Source organism: Dermacentor albipictus, chromosome 9 (assembly GCF_038994185.2).
Source record: "Dermacentor albipictus isolate Rhodes 1998 colony chromosome 9, USDA_Dalb.pri_finalv2, whole genome shotgun sequence".
NCBI classification, from domain to species: Eukaryota; Metazoa; Arthropoda; class Arachnida; order Ixodida; family Ixodidae; genus Dermacentor; species Dermacentor albipictus.
This window is the reverse complement of record NC_091829.1, coordinates 24,341,858-24,356,592: the sequence shown is the minus strand read 5'-3', so window position 1 is coordinate 24,356,592 and position 14,735 is coordinate 24,341,858. Positions and strand designations below refer to the sequence as shown.

The following is a 14,735-nucleotide window of genomic DNA, read 5'->3' as shown; positions in this document are numbered from 1 at the left end:
TACAAGATGGCTAGAAACTATGGCAATCAGGACGTTAGGTCGAGCTGCAACATACCAGGTCGTCAGATCAGCTGGCCAAAAGGTTCCCCAGGCCAGGCCACAAGATACCGTTCCACTGGAAGAGTTTGAGAAACCGCATTGCTCGCCGCGACACGTGAAGTCGCTGGAACAGATCATCACCTCGCGTGCAGGGCAAGCTGCAAGATACCAGGTCACTACAAGAGCTGGTCACCAGGTCCCCATCGTGGGCAGCTAGCTACCATTTCGCAAGAACAGGTGGCTGCTTGATCCACAGGGCGGGCAGCAAGACACCCGGCTGATGGAAGAGCTGGCCAGGAGGTCAACGGGGACCATGAAGGTGCCAGTGTGCAAGAAATGCTTGTCACCAGGTTAGCAGGGCGGTGACCAAGACACCAGGACGCTAGGACGCCGAATCCAACCTAGTTGGCGTAGAAAAGGATAATTGAATAGTGCCGCATAGTTAGCCGGACTCCAAGGTGACCCAAGATGACGTCAAAGAAGTTAATTGAAGAGTGAGAACTACCGTAAACTCAATTGGACAAGTTCGCCTGAGGGGTGGCAACAAACCGTGTTCCCTCAGCACAGCAGCCCGATGCTCCAGACGTTAGATCTTGGACTAGCCCCTGTCCCATGTTGGCGTGTAACAGTTTTGATACGGATTCACAAACCAACAGAGAGACAGACAAGCATACCGCAAACTGTGCGAGGTTGCCAAAGTAGGCAAACTGCACAAATTGAAAGTTACAAGTGTATGACACTGCAGAGCGAATGGAACTATTATACCCATTGTCTTCTCTCTTATTCTATGTTTACTTTTTATACCGTCGATTAACATTTATTTGCTTTACCCTTTTCCGCATCACAGGGTAGCCAGCCAGAACTTATACTGGCTAACCGACCTGTCTTTCCCTTTTCTTTATCTCTTTGTAGGTTTTGCGCTGTGGCATTATCTTTTAGAATATTGTATAATGAGACAGTGGGCTCAATAACGTCCGAGTCGTTAAGTGATAACAAACCTGGGCGCAACTTTATTACTGTCATATATTATTAATTTTTGTGTTCTCGTTTGAACAAGTGCGGCTTCATTTATTACAATGGCAATCGCAAGTAGGCGTAGCAGATTAACGCCGAATGTGCTTGTGTCATCGGCGATCAGGAAGCAGCCAGTAAAACCGTAAGGTATTTCCGTACGCTGCAGTTATAAATTATAAGGTGCAATACACTAAAGCAACCAGGGGATTATCAACGACACCCCAGTGAGCTGATCAGCACTTATCTTTACGAGAGCTTCTTGAATATTGAATATATCTTTATTTCCAACAGATTAGGGGAGACAGGGAAGAAAAGCTGCAAGTGAAGCTTGAAAAAACACCCTGCCCCCTATGACCACAGGACATGAGCAGCGCGGAGCTGCGGCGTGTTTTTAACGATACAAAAATACGCAGTTTTGCAAGAATGCATGGGAAGCGCTAAGTGAAAAGTGAGTAGTTGCGCGTAATGAAGTTACAAAACGTTTCACATATGACAGATGAAAAAAAAAAAAGACTGGAAAGTGAAGTAAGCATACAAGTCGTATTTATCTGGATCACTTCTAGCACCAGTTTGCAATTTTTGCAGTGAAAACATTATTCAGGTACAACAGTTGTGGCTGCGCTAAATATAAAGTAATGTTTACACGATTTTTACCTCTTGTTCACACTTGTTTGCTAAGAATTACAAGAAGCGTTGGCGTACTCGAGTTCGGTGTGCGCGAAATCGTACTTTAGGCAACTAACCTTGTAGAGCTAAATTCAAAGGAAAGATTTTAGACGCAAGGCACATTTTAGATGCGCTTACCTTCAATGGCTCGTACACTGGACCAACGTGCTGTCTCCCACGCTTGACCTTGTAATGAAGCACGAAAGACCAGCATCGTCTTTGCCTGACAGACTCGTGCACGGCACAACCATTTCGATCTCGTGCGGTTCGTTCTCGGCACCGATGAAAAAAAAAAGACATTGAACGCTTACTTAGAAGCCTGTTGAAGATGATATGAACACAAAACCTTGAGGTTCTATTCTGGACACCGTCAAATGCCACCATGTTTTCATTCTTAGCGGACGAACGAGTGCGTAAGAGCCCTGTGAGCCAATTAGAGCAGGCAGCACGGCGACTATGCCATTATCTAAACTTAAGCACATTTCTGAGTAGATAAACCGCGACGTGCCCACTTCCTACGGTGTAACAGTGCTTAGCTCGAGGTCACTGGTTCAATCGCGACTGCATTTTGACGAAGGCAAAATGCAAAAAAAAAGGTCTCATATCCTCAGATTAGGTGCACGTCAATGAACCTCAGGCGATAAAGGTCAACCAAGAGCCCACCAGTATACCTTGTGCATCATGGTCGTAGTCTTGGCACTTAAGATGGCTGAATTATATAATCAACAGTTTAGAGTACGGCACGAAATGGTATTCATGACATCATTCTTTTTTTGACAGTGGGAATGATATAACCGCTTCTATTGACGTTTCCTTCGCGCTTGACGGTTCACGCGCCATCTAGAAACAGGGAAGACAGGACAACGAGCCCTGCTTGTGTACTGCATAGTTGGTATGTTTTTATTTTTCTCGTTTGCAAGACCAAGAGTATGTTCTCGGGCGATCACTGACGCACCATGGCACTCTTCCTTGAAGTTGAAGACTAACACGCGGAAGGCTAAGGGGATGCTCAATCTGCAAGCAAAGGAAAAAAAATTTCGCAACTGGTAGTGAGCTTCTAGAACCGGTGAAAGCATACATGTATCAATGCCAATAAGTCAAATGTGACCCTTCTGACGGGAAGTAAATTTAAAGGAAAGTAAGAACTACTCGATGGCATAGGACGAACATTACGAAACCATGACCGGCAGCTTGGCGTTATCCTAGATATATGGACAATAGTTACACTGTATTGGTAGTAACATATGAAGCAAAAACTTGGATATTAAATATAACCTTGAGGAGAAAATTGATAGATGTAACCATGACAGGAAGGCAGCGCTCTTGATTAGAGAGCAAAAGGGGGCAGATAATATTCCAGTATACATGGAGAGGAAAAGATTGAGCTGGGCATGCCATGTAATGGATAAAGTAGATAACGGATGGTGTAATAAAGTTACAGAATGAGTGCCAAGGTAAGGGAAGTGCAGTTGAGGATGGTAGGCAAGTAGGTGTCATAAAATACAAATGGGGCAGGCATAGGATATAGTGAGACGGCGTAAGGAAAGGGTTTCTGGAAATAGCTGGGAGAGGACATAAATAGGCTGATGGTGATGATGACTGCTTTGCTTTTTTTCCCCATGGGGTTAGCTTCGTTCATCATTGCTTAACCTTTTAAGGTCACCTTCACTGATAGATGTTATAAGACGTACAATGGGTTCTAACACAGTTTTAGCATGCACACACACACACACACATATATCCGCCGAGGTACTGACTGAGCCAGCTGCAGTAGCCATGTCAAACTTGGGAGGTAGGCCCAGAAAGTTTCGATTTAAAGTACGGTTCTATGCAAACAGTTGCGCTACTCGTGGATTTGTTTTGGATGGCTTACGTTATGGTTACGTTATCCTCCACTACCTGGGTAACCACCTGCCTAGTTACTTCGCACCCTTAATTATTAGCTCTACAAATTGTTATACCAAATGATTCGTGCTCTCTGTAACGCGAAACATGTTGAGTGCGGGTTTAGAGAGAGAGAGAGAGTGGGTGCGAGACAGAGAGAGGGATACAGACAAAAAGAACGAACGCTACGGCGAAGGCCACGCTACCTTCAGGATGAAAACAACATTGAAGGACGACAAAAAATGACGAGGACGTCATGGTGACAGCGATAACAAAAGCACTACGATGATCTCACGAAGACATCCGCGAGAGATTGGCCGATTGGCGACACTGTCGAAACATTGATGGCGATGAACCTTGACTGCGACAGCAACATGACGGCGATGACGTAACCCTTTTAGTGGTCTGACGAAGACGGCAGAATAACGAGGACGACGAGATAAGGAAATGACGATGAATGCATAGATACCATGACACGTACATGACGACGACACAGACATGCTGAGCAAGATAAGCACTAGATTAGAAGATTACGACGATATGACGACTATCCGATAATGACTATGACGACGGTGGCATAACTACTTCAGCGCTGTGGCAGGAAAAAAAAACATATGCAGAATGCATTGACGATGCGTGTCAAAGTAAGCGAATAGGCTAAACGAAATAACGAACGGGGGAAGGAATCACTGGATGAATGACGGTATTATCGAATGACATAACGAGTGAACTAACAATCATAGCACCAAAAGGAAGAACCACTGACCGAATGGTCGAATAAATGAACAAACCTACGAAACACTAAACGAGCGAACGAGAGGAAAATAAACGAATGCGCTTTTTTCGCGGCCAAGAAACGATCAACCAACCACCAAAACGGAAGAAATAGAAGAAACGGAAGGCAAAAACACTATTCACCTAAAAGTTGCAACCACAAACATTTTAAAGCGGGTGCTGTTTTCACCACCACCGCTGCTTAAGCATCGTTGTCAATTATGGAACATAGGCTGTAAATTTTTAAAGTAGCTAGTTTTTCCTGCCATGGCAGTTAAGTAGTCATGCCACCAAAGACAGTCACCATCACTTCCTCATGACAACGATGTTTTGTCGTAATCTTGTGTTCAGAACGTTGCTTGTGCTGATTATTATTATTATTATTATTATTATTATTATTATTATTATTATTATTATTATTATTATTATTATAATCCTTAGTAGTAGTAGTAGTAGTAGGAGGAGGAGGAGGTCGGGAGCAAAATGCAACAACATCACTGGGTATCACGTTACCTCTTCCAGGATGACGCGACTGTTTCCCTTTAGCCAAATGCGCTGACCACCGTCCAAGAAATTCTATCCCATAATGATAACCTCCTGCGACCCCTTGCACAGTATACTGCATATTGGCTTCACTATCAATTTTAGAAATTGAATTCGGAGCTATTACTCAAAATATTTATTCTTAATTTGGTTCCGGACCATGGGGAACTGTACAGAAGTGATTTACTCATATTCCTGCCATGCGGTTTCTATAAATTTCATGCTGAATTAATCTTGATGTGTGTTGTCACAGACAACGAAAAGTAATCTGGAAGCGTGTTTATTTTGTTTTTTTATATTGCTTGAAAATCCAGAGTGCAGTAGCCCAGTGGTAACCTAGTACATGTAATTTGATCTTTATCTCTGCGTTTAGGCGATGAAATGCAGTTTTTACTAGAACAAAGATGACCATATGATTGCTTCTTCCTCGCATATGGACATGCAAACATTGCAGTCTAACCATGGTAAATACAAAAAAAAAATTACTTTCGTAACATGCAACAATAAAAACCAGCTATAGAAAAGCGAATATGTTCCCTAGCTGTATTCAGGTTAAGGAGGATACGATCAGCTTTAAAATATACTCAGCTACACGAGCTCGTAGCTGCAACAGCAGAGGGTATGACATGGCCTAGTGTGATCGTCTATGCAAAGCTGCCGAACCGCGCTTTCTCAAGATTACAGTTGCCTCGAGTATGTCTCGAATAAGTTTGATGAGAAATGTGCCATACTTCTCTGTGCGTGGACCTGCCATGAGCATTCTTCCCTAGACAAGCATCGCACATCGCCTTCGTCCTCGTCCCATCGCTACACACACGTCTCACACTGCACATCAGCCAGGTATTGATGTTTGTATATCTAAAGAGCTCCTAAACACTGCAGTGCACAAAAACAAAACGTGAACGAGGTGAAAGTTGTGCACATACATTGCACGATTTACTCGCTGCATGAGATGAAATGAAAGAATCGTGCACATCAAAGTGAGGAAGGAATTGGGGACGTTCTCAACTTGCCGACATCAATTACAGTGGCGTAATGCACGGAAATGGCAGCTGTGTGCATTTGCCTAAGAGTGGATGCGCCTACATCGTGAAGAGGACATAAAAAAAGAAGAGTTTTACAACAAAACTGAGCCCAAGGCACATATCGCATAGCTGATACACAAAAAAGGTAATTGTGCGCAAATATATTAAAAACCTAGCGCTAGAAAAGAAGAGAAAAAGGAAGAACACACCACGAGCGCTTGCTGAAAACTGAAGGTTTCTTTCAGAAAAAAAATATTTAGTAAGACATGCGCATATGCGCGCACAAGAGTGCTCGTGGTGTGTTCCTTTCCTTTCGCAATATGAGCTGAATTAACTTCAGAGCAACAGAAAAGATTGTGCTCACCTCGTCTGCAGGGAACAGGAACTTCACCCGGCTGTCCGTCTCCGCATTGTTCGAACCATGAGCCACGGGGAGGCCATGCATGCAAGAGAAACCAGCATTCTTTTAGTCAACTTGTGGCGCTTTCGAAAATATTGTGGCCTGAAGGCAAGAGCTAGAGTTTATCACGGAAACAGCTGAGCCGTATTCCGCTCAACCAGATCCACTGACATATGGCAAAATAATAGCCCACGCAAAAGCAAGCAGCGATATCAATGCTGGCTGTGTCACCTGCTACCGCGCCTACGACAGCATTCAAGTACACGGAAATGGCCGAAATCATACTGCGGGAAAGAACGAACTTTCTCTTTCAACAAGTCAACAATAGGTTAAGCGATGTCTTGCAATTACCACTCAGCGGTGGAGCATTTGTCTAACGGTTGATACGCCTACTTGGCGAGCAGAAAAAGGAAAGGCTTTTAGTGCAAAAAAGACCGGAAGGCACTTCGTATAGCTCCTTCACGAAATGTTGATTGTGCGTAGCTACTTCGAAACAGTTGCAAGAGTTTGTCACATCTCGCCTGCTGGGAAATGTAGCAAGACCCGGATGTCCGTCCTCTCTTTTTTCGAAGCATTGATCCACCGGAATATCCTACATAAATTCAGTCACTCTGTGGTCTCCTCAAAAAATTAGGCTGAATTCCGGCCTGAAGCTAAAGCTATTTACCAAAGTAGCTGGGCATTCTTGCACGCAACCACATGCACATACATATGGCAAAGTGGCGGGAAAGGTTAAAGCAAGCTGCGATATTTGTGCAGGCTACATCGCCTCTTTTAGTGGCGAAGGCGACGTCTGAATGCAGGGAAATTGCCGAAATCCAACAGCGCAGAAAGGTGTGCTGTATTCACTCACTTCTCTGAAGAGCTCACATTCGACGCATATATGACCCCCCTTGCAATGCAAACGCTGACGCTAACTTATGCAATGAATAAAAGAATGTGCGTGAATTGTCTTTCGCTAAACAAAGATAAGTCTACAGCCCATTACAATGTCCGCGGAGGTATGTTCACGGACTTGTCTGCAAAGCTCAGATGGGATGCATTTATCACTTCCGTAAATACACGCATGGTGATATTAATTTACACGATGAATAAACGAGCCGCCGAAAATTCATTTTCGCGCAACAAAGCTAAATGTATACCCCGTTATAATGTCGGCGGAGCCGTGTTCACTCCCTGCTGCGAAAAGCTCAGATGCGACGCATATATTACTCCCCCTGCAAATTCATGTACATTCATGCTAAATATCACGTGCACTTAAATAATTTACGGCATGAAGAAACGAATTTGCGCAAATTTCTTTTCGCGGTAAAAACCGTTGCCTATGGGGCAAAATGGCAGCCAAAGTGAAAGCAATCCGCGATATTAGTGGAGGGTACATCGCCTGCTATTGGGCCGAAGGCAACGTTGTCCCAGTTGAAAGAAATTGCCTACTTGAAACAGTACGAAATGAATGAAGGCAAAGACGCTGATATGGAGCATGTTAACCTACCAACTCGCCAAACTTGGCGTTTTGATAAAAAAAAATTGCACCAGCAATGTGGCCGGCCACATGTTGCAGCCTGCACAGTCATTGCTTGAAGCGCCTGTTGCGTCACGGCGGATGCTAGTTTCTTTCACTTGCCCAAAAAACGGTGTAGTTTCTGCGCGCGCTACATAACCGCTACATAACCACATAACCACTATAATTAGCAATATGTATTTGTTGATGCTATTAGAATTAGTAGGAGTGGCTTCACTGCAACGCTTGTGACAAAACGCCACGCCTTCGCGCAACCCTGCGAAGTATACACAGATGCATCAGGGAAGGAACTTTGCAATGTCACTTTGTTTCGCTTACGCAGACTACAGGTTTTCCCTTCAAACTTAATCAAAAGGCCACTTTATTCAGTCCTAGCGTCGGTCGATTTTACCCGTTCCCCTTACAATTTAATCTAAGTGCCATAGAAATTACCCTCCCCACCAGCCGATTTATACCCAGTGCCAGTGATTTTAATCCAAGCTGTACCTTATAAAGGAACCCTCGAATTGGGACAAATAAATGTTGTGAAAATGCTAGAAGGAAGCCCTCTGTTCCAAATACAAAGGTAAGTTGGAAAACAAGGAGCTTTCATTCTGTGTGACTAAAGACAACGTCAAATTTTTTTTAAAATCGTGTTTTGTGACAGCGGTACAAACAGATGCCAATTCGAGTAAACAGCGAGAAAATGTTAGCGTGAAAGTGTTAAGAGTGAACGAAACATGTCTGAAGTCGTGATTGCTATCAACCGAAACATCCTAGAGTATATTAGGGATCCCTAAGCACTGGTAGGCTTTGGTCACTGGTGAATAGAAAACTTTTCTAGTAGGCTATCGATAGCCTGCAACTGAGCACATCATCGTGAAAACCATTAAGTAAATGAGCATTTAACTAAACACATTAAAGCTAACGAATAGGACTACCGTCACCAGGTAATAAAGTACAATGCCATGTTCTCCCTGTTTTACGCATGTATATGTCATAAATATCAAACAAAATGTCATTAAAATAGTGATTCAACTGTACGGACAGCGAACTGGTATGTTTAAATCAATAGTGATAATGAGTAATTTATTTTCCTGTCACAGTGGTTGCGTTCATTTGTGGAAGTCGTCATTGATATGAATCGGAAAGTCTGGTAACTATGCCCGCTGATTAGTCATCACTAGTGGCGCGCTCATTTCTATGTTCTCGTCATTTTATATAGCATAGCGTCATAGATATCAAATGAAAAGAACTTGTAACGGATGATTCAGTTATAACGACTAGCATATGATAAGGTTGATTCACTAGAGATCATAAATTGCTTTGTTTAGTATGACACTGATACCCTCATGTGTGCGTGTCTTCATCGGTATCAATCAAATAGTGATTACATCAGTTTTTGTTTTGTTATGATTGCTTAACTGATAACTCCTATCTATTAGAGATTACTAGCGATACACTAGGTAGCAAGTTATCTTATTTTACTCAATACAAAGTCATGGATATCCAATGAAAAATCACATAAACGGTGACTCAATTTTAATAACAAGGGGATGGCCGTATAGAGTTACTAATGGTCCCAAATCACTTTGTTCGTTACCACAGTGCTGACCTTCATTTGTGCACGCCGTCATAGGTATCATCAATGCAGTCATTAAATTAATATTTATGGTTACCATTCGTAAGTGGTAATGCCGAGTCGTTGGTAATAACTAATGATACGTTCAGTTCAATGTGTTCATGCTTTTATTTTTATAATTTTTATTTACAACACCCTCAGGGCCAGTGAAGGCTTTGAAGGGGGGAATGGTTAACAAACAATATAAAGCACATACCCGAAATATTTACGTTGTGGGAATAGCAAACACACACACAATAAATACAGTAAGTATTCATACAGCAACGCCATAATTCTGTCATATAATATTAGCTGAAGCGCTACGATAAAGTTATTGTTGATGGAAACAGTATGGCGGGAAGGTGGTTTATTTCAGTAGATGTTCGAGGCATCAAAGACTGCAAGAAAGTGTATGTGTTAGACTTAGATCCATTTCAACTTTACGATCGTGATCGATGCGATGTGATAAGCAATGAGGTCGAAGAACGAAATCATTACTGGACTAAACGTGATATTTTGCGGCGTGATGATAAGGCTGGAAACTGATGCTCGGACTTATGTGGCTAATGATTTTAGCTGCGCGATAGTTAGAAGTAATAAAACTTACGGAGTAGTTCTGTACAAATTCCAAGGCGCTAATTAGTTTTTCGTAACGTGGATGCCATACGGATGGCGCATACACTCATTTGGTAGGAATTACTGTCTTGCACAGTAATAACTTTAAAGAGGATGGAGCGTTGGTAAAGTTACGGCGTAGATAACCAAGCATGCGGTTAGTGTCATTAATCATGCATTTTATATTGGCTGCCCAAGTGACCTTGAATAAAATAAATAAGCCCAGGTACTTAATTTGCTCGTTGTTCAAATAGTATACATACAGGACATTAGTAATTCGAGCTACACGCATGGATTTACACCACTAATGTAAGTTTCATTAGACGTATTTCACACCAGTTGGCAATCGCAGTAATATAGTCTTGAAGAGAGTTCATATCATGAGACCGTTTAATTTCACGGAAATTACACAGTCATTGTCGAAGAGGTGAATAGTAGAAGGTATTTGAGTGCGGAGGTAATTAACGTAAATAAAAAGAATAGTACAGAAAAGAAAGAAAACTACAGATCACTGAGGCAAACCGGAGTGCATCTCAGAAAGTGAAGCATTTTGACCGTTAACTGTCACGAATTGGAAGCGATTACTGAGCCAGCATTCAATCTATTTTAAAACGTTAAGCTCAATGTTAACATGACTAAGCTTATGAAGCAGCAAGTTATGAAAAACATCGTCAAAAGCTTTTGCAAAATCAAAATTATGCAATCAACGAATGGTGATTTGGTCGAGAATGGGGTGAAGTTTATGTGTGAAAGATACGAGCTGAGAAAATACGAGTATGGCTTGCGGAATCCACGCTGTGCTGGTGTTAAGAACATGTTAGGTTCAAGTAATTTTGTCAACGCCTTGCAGATTATATGTTCTCGTAACTTACCGCATGTACGTTTTAGAGAGATGGGTTGATAATTAGAACGACAGAAAGCTGAGCTAGTTGGTAAGGATTCATTATGCAAAAAAAAAAGGTGAGGCGTGCAGACAGGACACTAGAGAAGTGCACAACATGAACGCCGACTATGAACTGAAGGGAGCACTGAGGCGAAAAAAAGAAAAGACGCATGACTCATCTGCGCAAGCTCTGGACTGGTATCACGACGTGTCAGTCTGGTACATGTGCCGGTCTACGTCAGAGATAACTGTTACGGCACTTAATCTCTTCCTTATGTAAAGTAATCGATGGCTCACTCACGCACGCACTTCCACCATTATAGATATGCCATGCCTCTACCATAAGACGCTTATTTTCATTCTTGTGCCTGTACAATATCGCGCATTCATCTAACTCTGGCGTGCAGTTACAATCTCGGAAATGTAGCGAAAGATTACAAGGCGATCCACCGGTTAACGACCTTTTATGTTCCATTAGCCTCTGATTGATACACCATCCCATTTGCCCTACGTAGAACTGCCCACAGCTAAGGGGAATTTTATAAACCACACCTATACGATAGTCAGTAACACTGTTCTTATTGTGCTTAATTTTACAAATATCTGGTTTTTTCCTTTTACGGGCTCCTTTTTCCTCTGCATGGCGCGCATATCTTACCTAGCTTATTGGAAGCAGTGAAAGCAACATTAAGAGCATATGTATTTGCAACTTTTTAAGCCTGCGCGATACTGAATGAATGTACGGAATAGCCACTACTCTTTTTTTGCTATTACTACTTTCTGTAATCATGTCCGTCCTCCTCGAAACCGACCTCTTTAGGTGTTCAGCCACGGTGGCCTTTGCTACGCTAGGATAACCTACTTGTAATAGACGCCGGACCTGTACATTAAAACTGGCGCTCATTTTGTGCATGCAGGATCTGGTGAGAGAAGACTTAAGGCACGACATGGCAATTCCGTTTTTGCAACTTTGGAATGCTTGGATTGAAAGTTTAGCAACGGCTTCGAAGATCTTGGGGAGTACTGCCAACAAACGTGATTTTGTTCGAAGACCAAGGAAATATCTAGAAACTGAATTACGCGGCGCTGAGGAAATTCCTTGGAAAACTTTAATCCTCCTCCATAAAGTTTAAATTGCTCATTTAGGTAGCAGCGGAATCAAATTCTTCGTTATTGCAGAAAATCAGGTAATCATCAACGTAGCGGAATATCTTGATAACGCAATCACCTAAGGCTTTCTCTAAGCAGCTGTCAACCTTACTCAGGTAAACATCACTAAGAATAGGGGCAAATTTTGAGCCAATAGAAATGCCTGATTTCTGCAGAAACACGCCATCTCTCTACCCAATCAGCGTCGACTTTAAGTACATTGAAATAATTTCTAGAAAAGCTCCCGTGGAAACACTGCATCTGTCAATAAAAGCCGACTCTTGCACTTGTCCTTCAATGCACTCATTTACGGAATTTAGCAACCCGCCATGCGGCAAGGAGTAATACAGGGCTTCGATATCCATACTAAAAGCTGTACAATCACTAGGATTTTACTCTCTCAAATACTGAACTAGTGCCTGGGAATTACGCAAGAAAAAGGGCTCTGAAAAGACTAGTGAAGCTAAGCAGTTCTGTACTTAGCGACACAGACCTACCACGTCCTTTTCTCTGACACTGTAGCACGAAAAGGAATTTCTTGCTTATGGGTCTTCGCCGAGAAAAACAGTTCTAAGATGAGGGATTTTGCTTTCTTGACATTAGAGACAACCCTATCAAGATTATGTCTTGACAGGAAGTCAACCGCACGTTGCTTAACTGCCGAAGGGTTGAGTTTTACTGGCTGTAAATTCTTTTCTGTGGCTGAAAAAACTTTTTCTCAAAACATGTTATCTGGCATAATTACGAAATAACCTTCATTGTCACATATTACTGGTCTAAGTTTATGCTCCACAAGGTAATTAACGGTCGGACAGGGTCGGACGTCTCAACATGAGAATTTGATTGTTTAATGCTTGCAATGCTATCTGAAATATAGCGCGAGCGTTCTTCTTCCGGGACGAACCTGGTTATGCAGCGCGGTATGCTTAAAACGTCAACGGGTTTTATCTTAGGCTTAAAAGAGTGCTTGGGATCTCAAGCAAGGGTTTTTCTATGGGCATTACTTACGATGGCGTCTCCAAGAACCAGTACGTTATTTGACGGTGAATTATTAGAAAAGTGTTTCCTCTTACTTTGTAGAAGTTCTGGAAGCTTCATTCTCCACAGCACGTCCGCGTGTTGCACTGCTAACCTGTTCCAATCAGCGCAAGGGCGGTTTCAATGGCTCGTGTTATAAGCTAGTAAGCATACCAGCCAAGGCGGGTTGCGGCCTTGGCTGGTGTCATTGGCTGGTGTATCAAGCTGCCCTAGCAGCTTGAAAGAAGCACTTTTTTTCTTAGGAAGGAGTCTGATACGTGCGTTATACCAAGGGGCGGAAGAGAAGTGACGATGCAGTTTGGAACGTATTTATCAGTCAAATAGTTTACTTTGCATGCAAAGCTATCCCAGCTAGTAGGAAGAGTATGGTAGTGGAAGTTAGTCAAAAACGCGTCTAAAAAGCCATATAATTTGCTTTTGATAGCTTACAAGTTGGCATTTTTATAATTTAAAACTGGTTTTCTTTTGGTAGCTTGGGGCAAACCATTCTGCATCGCAGCTTCGCAACTTAGCCGGAAAAATTGGTGTACAATAAATTAGTCGCTCTGGGAAGCACCTTTACACGTTTCAAACTGAAGGCATTGCGTTTGACGGTAGTTGGAAGATTTGTTTTTTGTCTCTTTTTAAACAGTTTAGTAGCAGAAGTTATCTTTCGAGCTATATGAAAAGCGTTAAGCGCCTTCCGATGCTTCGGCGTTATGCAGTTTGCGTGCTCTTAATCACAAGGCAGCTGCTGGCGCAGATTCGCATTGTGCCAGCCGTGCATGGTATGAAGCCATTGTCGTGCGTAATAAGTGTTCCGGTTTTCATTACTGTTGCATGGAGTGCCGTCGTCTTGGACAGACTGCATACAATATGCGCTGTACAAAATAAAAAAGAACCAGATTATAAATTTGGTGGTCTTTTCTTAGTAGATAACGCACAGATTATTCAAATAGTTCAGTGGACATTGGATTTGTTCTACCCTTATCAACACACCTAAGAGATCGTAACATGTTTTATTTGATAAGTAACCTGATCAGTACGCCCCCATTCATGTGCATTCTACTGAAAGTGTGGCAAATGTATTCATCTCGAAGTATGAGAAAAGAGACATTGCCGACTGTTCTAAGCGGAAATAAATTGCAAATCTTAACGTGATTGTTCAAAACTGCAGTCAGTATGCTGAGCATGTTCGTTCGGCATGGGCATATTGCATTAACACCTGAAAAATGTGCGAAGTTCAGCCGGGTATCTTTGTTTCAACAAGTATTATTATAGGAATCGTTTGGGATTCTCGCATTTCTTTTATTTTTATAAGTACACTGTGTGTCACATGAACCTGTCTTGAAACGAAACCTACCGTTGCTGGAACCGGCGACCATTACGGATGTCTAACTGCTTATCATACTGTAGTATAACGAAACATCATAATGGTACTGATTAATATTGCCATGTAGTCGTTAGTCAGAGGTAAACAAAGTTAACTAGAGGCATAAGTGTTGAGAGCAAATTATATTGAAAACGACTATTGAACCGGAAAAATAAGTCATTGTATAACTCATTGTATAGTTTTCCCTCACATTGTTGCATTTGCTTTACGT

At 42.2% G+C, this 14,735-nt stretch overlaps 1 long non-coding RNA gene across 6 annotated transcripts in view; it reads right to left on the bottom strand.

The window, feature by feature from the left end:
• The window catches only part of LOC135901930 (uncharacterized), a 63,370-nt gene that overhangs the window by 20,006 nt on the left and 28,629 nt on the right, over positions 1 to 14,735 (bottom strand). For 3 of the 6 annotated variants that reach the window (XR_011508637.1, XR_011508639.1, XR_011508641.1), the window contains exons 5-7: positions 6,310 to 6,340; positions 1,858 to 1,991; positions 56 to 440 (exon numbers count right to left, since the gene is read on the bottom strand). This is a non-coding gene — a long non-coding RNA (uncharacterized lncRNA). Of the gene's footprint in view, positions 1 to 55; positions 441 to 1,857; positions 1,992 to 2,718; positions 2,734 to 6,309; positions 6,341 to 14,735 lie in introns of those variants that run through there. The other 3 variants (XR_011508640.1, XR_011508638.1, XR_010564313.2) reach the window with 3 other exon arrangements.